Consider the following 8,727-nt stretch of genomic DNA (forward strand, 5'->3'; position numbering starts at 1 on the left):
ACTACCTTCAGCCCGCTGACAAGTCCTTGAGACAGGCAGAGTGACATTCCTCTAGGGACTCAGCTGCCTGGATGTTGATACTTTGCTAAGGGCAAAAGGCAATCTTAGCTTAACATTATCCGGACCCAGGATCTTGTAAGTTGTCTTTAACATATAAAAATTCCTTTGGAAACTTCCTTTATCTCTACCCCCCAAGATACATGTTGGGGGCGCCTGGGTGACTCAGGTCGTGATCCCAGTGTCCTGGGATCGAGCCCACATCGGGCTCCCTGCTCAGCGGGAAGCCTGCTTCTCCCTCTCCCACTCCCCCTGCTTGTGCTTTCTCTCTCTCTCTGCCTCTCTTTGTCAAATAAATAAATAAATAAAATCTTAAAAAAAAAAGACACATATTGGTAATCATCCTCTAAGCATATACATCTGAAGGGTCTCATGACTAAGGGTTTACTAAACAATAATAAATGACCTTTCCCAACAATAGCTAGCCCCCTCAGGATCCTGGAAGCCTTGTTTCCAAAATACCTAGGAGGCTTTCATCATCCCTAACCCTCTCCCAACTGGAAAGTATATAATGGGCCACTCAGGACCCCAGTGCAACTCTTTCTGCCCACGGGTCCTGTCCCCATGCTTTAATAAGACCACTTTTTGCACTAATGATGTCTCAAGAATACTTCATTGGCCGTCAGCTTCGAACCCTAACGTCTTTCCTACATCAATCTATAGATAGTTTTTTGTTTTGCTCTGATGCTTCCCAGGCCATAGGCCAGAGTGCATCACCAAAGATGGACAGTCTCAGAGCTCTCTGCCCAGGTACTCTTGGGACAGGCTTCTGATGGGTTTGCTTAAACATAAGTCCATACCAGTGGGTTGAGTTAGGATTTCCAGAACTCCAGCCCAGAAACAGGGGGGTTCCTGAGACTGTTAACCCAAGATGGAGTGGTACAAGAAAATTGGGACTGAATAAACTAATGAAGGGTAATTGTGGGTTTTGTTTGGAATATTGTTGATATTAATGTTATATTTTCTGGGTATAAGGAACCCTTTTCCCTTTCCTCTTAAGCTATCTATAACTCAAAATAATTTAGTAAACCCTGCTTTTGTAAACAGAAACATTCATCTTTTTCTCCCTGCCTGACCCCTCCAGAATTTGAAAACTCTTATTGTGTATTCTTATTTTCATGACAATATAGTATTTGCACAATTTCAATAAGAGTTTGTCCTCTTCATTAATAGGACTTAATGGAAAACATCAGTGATGCAACCAAGGCCTTGCCTGGAATGTCCTATTTGAGAATAATGCACATTTAATCAGATATGACCCCTTTTAAGGAACTATGGTTAATTTTATGACACTAATGCTTACAAAGCATGCTTAGGAAAACTAGACTGGTATTACAGGGTGAGTAATGAATGTCACTTCCTTGCAGGCTTAGGAACATTAGGATATTTTAGGGAATCTGAGAAGTTTACCTGAATTTACAGTTACCACAGATAAAATCTGATGGTGAGTTCTTGGCTTGGCTCAAGAGGCTTTTATTTATTTTTTTTAAAGATTTTTAAAAATTTTTATTTATTTTTGAGAGAGAGAGAGAGAGAGGGAGGGAGAGAGAGCACAGGAGCAGGGGGAGGGGCAGAGGGAGAGGGAGAAGCAGACTCCCCACTGAGCAGGGATCCCAATGCGTGGCTCGATCCCAGGACCCTGGGATCATGACCTGAGCCGAAGGCAGCTGCTTAACCGACTGAGCCACCCAGGCGCCCCTCTTTGTGATTATCTTTGACTAAAAGGAGAGTGATTGTAGAGAGAAATTTTGTGTCAGTGGAAAACTATAGCACACTCTTCCAACTCTAATCCCAAGTTAGCGATGGTTGGAGTTATCAGACTCTAGCCTTGTTCATTGTCTTTACACTGTTCGCACACTTCGTTAACTGCATGTAATGGATAGATATGCAGATTGTCTTCTCTGGTGGAGATTTAAATGAATTCTCCCTGCTTATGGAAAAACGATTTTGGGTACCTACCTGCAATTTGGACTGGATGGATCCTGTTTGCGCAGAGATGATTGACACTTACCAGATTCCTTCAGTATCTGGCTAAAACTCTCTAAACAAAGTTTTCAAAATTTTATGCCTCCTGCTTGACTCAGTGTATTCAAAACTAAAACCTGACCGCCCATACCCCTTTTGTGTGCTGCAAAGGCCTTTCCCTCCAGGATCCGAAGAAGCCCTATGAGCTGAAGCCTAAGTGACTTCCTTTAAACCTTGAAGGGCTCAAGGACTTATCACCATAATAGATCATGCAGGGTTGGATTTTTCCCTGGACAAGCCACTGTCTGGGCCAATAAGGAAGCTTGGCAAGATACTGAGGTATGCCTGCCCTTACATGAGAGGTAATCAAAACTGTGGACAACATCATCAAGATTATCAACACCTTAGCTTCAAGGAACTCAGTAAGTGGTGCTCCACCAACTTCTCAGAATCCACTGGACTCGTCTACCCTCGGGTCTAACTCCTGAGGCTATTCACTTTAGTACAGACTTTCACATTAATGTTTCCCTTTTTCATTCCAAGCATTCCTCTTTTAAAAGATATCTGATGTCCAGGACTTTAAAACAACTGACCTTTTCCATGACCTCTCCATTGATGGTTCAACTGATTTTATAGAAACACTACCAAATAGAGATTTTAAGAGATCATTTCTTGGACCCTACTTGGCTCCACTTAAGAATTTCTTCACACTTCTGAGTTGTTGAGCAAAAACTGATATTCATTCATCTTGAACAAAAGACTGACGTGTGGAATTTCACCTGAGCCTTGTGCCCTTAGAGAACAGCAAGAGTTTAGACCGCCCTTCCTCCCCCCCGCACCAATCTTTTGTGTTCCAGGAAAGGGCTATGACAAAGAAATACCCTTTTCCATATGACTTAGATAAGACTCACTGTCCACACTTTCTCAAGACCCCTATAAGACTTGAGTACAACTCTACTGTTTATCTGTGACAAGGCCAAATTCATACCTTTCCCTTTTTTTCATGAACCTGCTGAGAAAGTCAAACTAGACCTTCCTATATCTTGTCTCATGATTGATTCGTTGAGATTTGAATTGTTTCCCCCTGAAACTAGCTGTGCTGGTGAATTTCAGGTGTCACCCTGACTGGGCTAAAATGCTCAGATAGCTGGTAAAACATTTCTGTTTATCTGTGAGAGTGGTTCCAGAAAAATCAGCGTTTGAATTGGTGAACTGAGTAAAACAGTGGGTGGGCTGGGTCGGTGGGAGTCACCTAATCCTTTGAGGGCACAATAGAACAAAAAGGAGAAAGAAGAGTGAATTAGCTCTCTGCTTGAGTTGAGAGATCCATCTCCTTCTGTCCTCAGACCTCCACAACTCCTGATTCTCACAGGCTTTTGGACTCAGGTCAGTTTTTACATCTCCTTGGTTCTAAAATCTTTGGACTCAGACTGAATTATATCACCAGCTTTCCTGGGTCTTCAGATTTGCAGATGGCAGACTATGGGTCTTCTTGGCCTCCATAACTGTGTGAGCCAATTCTTTTTTTTTTCCTTTTTTTTTTTTTAAGATTTTATTTATTTGACAGAGAGAGCGAGAGAGCACAAACAGGGGGAGCAGCAGAGGGAGATGGAGAAGCAGGCTCCCCGCTGAGCAGGGAGCCCGATGCTGATGCTGCAGGGCTTGATCACAGGACTCTGGGATCATGACCTGAGCTGAAGGCAGACGCTTACTGACTGAGCCACCCAGGCGCCCCAGTGTGAGCCAATTCCTATAATGAATCACCTCTTATCCTCTTATTTCTCTCTCTCTCTCTCTCTCTATATATATATATGTGTGTGTGTGTGTGTGGTATTGGTTCTGTTTATCTGGAGAGCACTGACTAATACACTAGCTACTCATAGGGAAATAAAATATCCCGTTCAGCTATCCGACTGAGACTTTCCCTGATTGCAAGACAAGTTTAACCATAAATCACTCCATCTACAACTTGTTTACTCCTCTTTATTAAACTCTAAGGCAGGGGAGCCTGGGTGGCTCAGTTGGTTAAGCATCTGCCTTCGGCTCAGGTCGTAATCTTAGGGTCCTGGGATAGAGCCTCGAATCCGGCTCCCTACTCAGCGGGGAGCCTGCTTCTTCTGCTGCTCCCTCTTCTTGTGCTCTTTCTCTCTGTCAAATAAATAAATAAAATCTTAAAAAAAGAAAAGAAAAACTCTAAGGCAAAACCACCTGCTGAAATACTCTGATCTTTGAATCTGGAATGCTCTATTGCAATAGCCTTAATAACATTAATGTCCTTCCCTGTCCAGTTTTTGTCTTTGATAATAGCAAAAGAGATTTTGTAGATATATTTAGGGTCTCTAATCAGTTGATGTTAAGACAGGGGGATTATTGGGGCACCTGAGTGGCTCAGTCGGTGGAGCATCCGACTCTTGATCTCAGGTCTTTATCTCAGGGTCACGAGTTCAAGCCCCATGTTGGGCATGGAGCCTACTTAAAAAAAAGAAAAAAAAAAAGGGAGATTATCCTTGGTGGGCCTAACCTAATCAGGGGAGACCTTGAAAAGCAGAACATTTTCTCTGGCCAGTCACAGAAGGAGAGATCAGAGAGATGCTCCATCTGGTCTGCAAGAAAGCAAGTATCCCGTGTCATATACTGCCTATGGGTCCCATATGGCATGGAACTGCAGGAGGCCTTTAGTTGCTGAGAGTAGCTCCGGCTGATACCCAGCCAGAGTGGGGACTTCAGGCCTTCAACTGCTACGAACTGAATTGTGCCAACAAAGTGATAGTCTTGGAAAAGTTCCTCAAGCCCCAGATGAGAACTGCAATCTTGCTGACACCCTGATACCACCCTGGAGGCTGACCAGAGATCCAAACCACATCATGTCAGACTTCTGACCTACAGAATTGTGAGTGAATAAATGTGTGTTGTTTTAAGTTGCTACGTTTGTGGTAATTTATTACATAGCAATAGAAAACAAATACAACCCCTTATAAACCATTCTTCATCTTCACTGGTCTGCACCTTTTTTCCTTTCTCCGTGGTTAGTACCTCTATGCTACGATCGCTTCCCTTTCTGCACCCTCAATGACAGACATCTTGCTCTATGATTGCTCATGTTGTTACTCTTCCTCTATGGTTCATTCCCCTCAACATATAAATATGCTTAAATCTCTCCTGTAAAAAAAAACCCCTCATTTGACCTTATCCTATACTGATCTCTTCTTTTTTTGTTTTTTTAAAGACTTCATTTATTTGAGAGAGACACAGAGCATGAGTGGGTGGCAGAGGAGAGGGAGAAGCAGGCTCCCTTCTGAGCAGGGAGCCCGACGCGGGGCTTGATCCTAGAACCCCGGGATCATGACCTGAGCCAAAGGCAGAGGCTTAACTGACTGAGCCACCCAGGCGCCCCTGATCTCTTCTTCCCTTAGCTATCAACTGTTTGAAAGAATAGTAATCTACACTTAGTGTTTCTACTTCCTTATTTCTTATTTGCCACTCAGATATTATAGTGGGGCTTTTTTTTTTTTAAAGATTTTATTTATTTCTTGACAGAGAGAGACAGCGAGAGAGGGAACACAAGCAGGGGGAGGGGGAGAGGGAGAAGCAGGCTTCCCGCTGAGCAAGGAGCCCGATGTGGGGCTCGATCCCAGGACCCCGGGATCATGACCTGAGCTGAAGGCAGACGCTTAACGACTGAGCCACCCAGGCGCCCTATAGTGGGGCTTTTAACCAAAATCAAAATTGTTCTCAGCCAGATCACCAGTAACCTCAATTTTGTTAAATTCAGTAGATGCTTATCACATTTGATCTCTCTTTAAAAAAAATTTTTTTTTAAGATTTTATTTATTTATTCATGAGAGACAGAGAGAGAGAGAGAGAGAGAGACAGGCAGAGGGAGAAGCAGGCTCCCGAAGGAGCAGGGAGCCAGGGAGAAGCAGGCTCCCCGCTGAGCAGGGAGCCCAATGAGGGGCTGGATCCCATTACCCCGGGATCATGACCTGAGCCGAAGGCAGACGCTTAACCGATTGAGCCACCCAATCGTCCTCTCTTTTTTTTCCTTTTGTGAGGGGCGGGATTGGGTCTCAAGCAGGGGCCCAGGGGCTCTCCGCTGAGTAAGCTCCAGGCTCAGAACATGGTCTTGCCCGAGGGCCTTCAGGTGGATGGGCAGTTGGAAACCCACCCCATGGAGCTTGTGCTGTCGAGCCTGGGCTGGTGCAGGCTGAATCAGGCTGGTTCTGGGCTTGGGTGTCCACCAGGCTTTCTCCTCTACACCTCTCACTCTTCTGCCGAGACCCCCTCCTTTCTGAGACCCCAGGCAGCTCAGTGTGGGCATACCGGGGGAACACAGGTGGGATGGATGCAAGAGATTATTAGTCTAAACCTGCACTAGCCAATACGAGCCGCTACTCATCTGCCGCTATTTAAATTAACCTTAAATCAAATTAGAAATCCACTCTCCTTAGTTACCCTAGCCACATTGCAAGGGCTCAATGGCCCCTCGTAGCTGGTGGCTCTCATTGGACAGCACAGTCTAGGGCATGTCCATCCCTGCTGAGAGTTCTACAGCACAGCGCTGGGCTAGAATTCCTGATCAAAGTTCAATGGGCAGGGGCTGGAGGCTGAGAGGGCACCTTTTGGGCACTGCCCCCCACTGCCTGCAGAAACAAGGCATCTTTTTTTTTTTTTTTTTTTTTTAGTAGTCTCCATGCCTAGCATGGAGCCCAATGTGGGGGCTCACGACGCTGAGATCAAGACCTCAGCTGAAATCAAGAGTTGGGCACTCAACCACCTGAACTGCCCACACCACCACTCTCTTGTCTTTTCCCTTATTTTTCTGATGATTCCTTTGCTCCTTCTCAGTCGCCTTTATGGGGGTTCTCTTCCACCCACCCGCTCCATGTCTTAACAGTGATAGCTCAGGTTTTTAGGGGTTTTGCGCTCCCTTGCGACTGCAAGCTCTGCAGCCGGCTCCACACCTCACACACATTTGTGCCTGCACCCTCCCCCTGCACACACAGGCACCCACCCTTGGTTTTGCTGGCATTCATTTGGCATGAACAAGTTCACTTCACTGGCTGCTGCCCTGGCTGCTAAGTGATCTCCTTCCTGCTCATGCTCTCAATTGTACGTTAACCTCGCAGGGGGCTGTCCGGGCTCTACAAACACCACACCCTCTTCCAGTGCTGCGACCCACGGTCAGCAGGCAGAAACGGAATCCAGGAGCTCCAGGTCCTCCGCCTCCTCTTTGGTTGTTTTTTGTTTTTTGTTTTAATGCCTTTAGGAGCACGCTTATGTGTTTGAGATGATACATCAGGTGCTCCCTGAGCTACAAAGGGTAAAAGGAAATCCTCTCATTACAAACTGACAAAAGTAAAAGGTAAAACATTTTTCACAACAGCATGAACCGCATACTCAAAAATAGATCTGGGTTTAATACAAATGACATAATTCCTAGTCATCTATGGCTACTTTTATAACTTCATACAGATAATGAATTAGGCTAAAATGCACTATAATATTTGGTAGACTTCAGGACCAGTATACTTAGTACATCACAAAATACATTTTGGGGGAGGCTGGGTGGCTCAGTCGTTAAGCGTCTGCCTTCGGCTCAGGTCATGATCCCAGGGTCCTGGGATTGAGCCCCGCATCGGGCTCCCTGCTCAGTGGGGAGCCTGCTTCTCCCTCTCCCACTCCCCCTGCTTGTGTTCCCTCTCTCGCTGTGTCTCTCTCTGTCAAATAAATAAATAAAATTTTAAAAAAAAATACATTTTGATATCCTAAAGAAGCAAGACCTGCAAGTAGGCGTTTTAAACATAACTAATCTATGGCTACAAAGTTCTACTCTTGATAGCATTTACCTTTTTGGGGAGTCTCCCAGTCTCCAAAGGATAAAAACAGAGAGTAGAATCAGTATAACATACACACAGAAGTCCGTATAGTAAAGGCTATAAAGATTTGCAGCACAGTGAGAAGGGGCCTTCTGCTCCTTCACATGCATACAAATTCTGTGAATTATGTGGAGTATCTCTTGGTCCACTGTCTGGCTATCCTGTCATGTTCTGCTCTGTTGGTCAAATACTGAGTGACTATGCTTCCAACCAGAGGCTCCGCAGGGTTGCAATCTGTCAAAAGAGAACAAATCGACAGCAAAACCTTTGAAATAGTCAAAGCAGGATTCCAGTTGTCTTTAAAGATGTCCAGACAGATGACTCCCTGACTGTTGATGTTGCAGTGACAGATTCTGGTGTGGAAAGTAACTTTTGGTGGCTTAAACGGATAATCAGATGAAAAAGTAATATCCAGAAAAAACACACCACCTTCATAGACAGAACCTGGTGGACCAAGTATAGTGGATCTCCATTCATAAATGTTATCTACTTTAGGCCCAGCACTGCAGTTAGGAGGAGGATCAAGAGTTATTTCAGCTAGCTCCTTCTGAATTCTTTTAGCACTAGTGGATAACTTAGCAGTGGTTTTGCTTGAGAGTTTGGTGTTTTTCTTCTGCTGGTGGCAGAAGGTTTTCTTTCTTCCTGTTCTTCAGGCTCTGGAGCGGCTGGGTCTCGCCGGTCCGCATCTGAACTACCACTGCTGGTGCTGGGGCTCTCATCATCGGACTTTTGCCTATCACTGGACATCTTGGTGAAGTTATTTCTTGGAAAACTCAGCCGCCCGCCCCGCCTGCTCGCGCGCCGCTAGGGTGTGGGGGAGGGAGAGAGG

General features: G+C 45.2%; 1 pseudogene; it reads right to left on the reverse strand.

The window, feature by feature from the left end:
• Positions 1-7,823: 7,823 nt before the first annotated feature.
• Positions 7,824-8,727, reverse strand: LOC118521155 (ubiquitin-conjugating enzyme E2 E3 pseudogene; annotated as a pseudogene).

This window comes from Halichoerus grypus, chromosome 5, assembly GCF_964656455.1.
Source record: "Halichoerus grypus chromosome 5, mHalGry1.hap1.1, whole genome shotgun sequence".
Classification (NCBI taxonomy): domain Eukaryota; kingdom Metazoa; phylum Chordata; class Mammalia; order Carnivora; family Phocidae; genus Halichoerus; species Halichoerus grypus.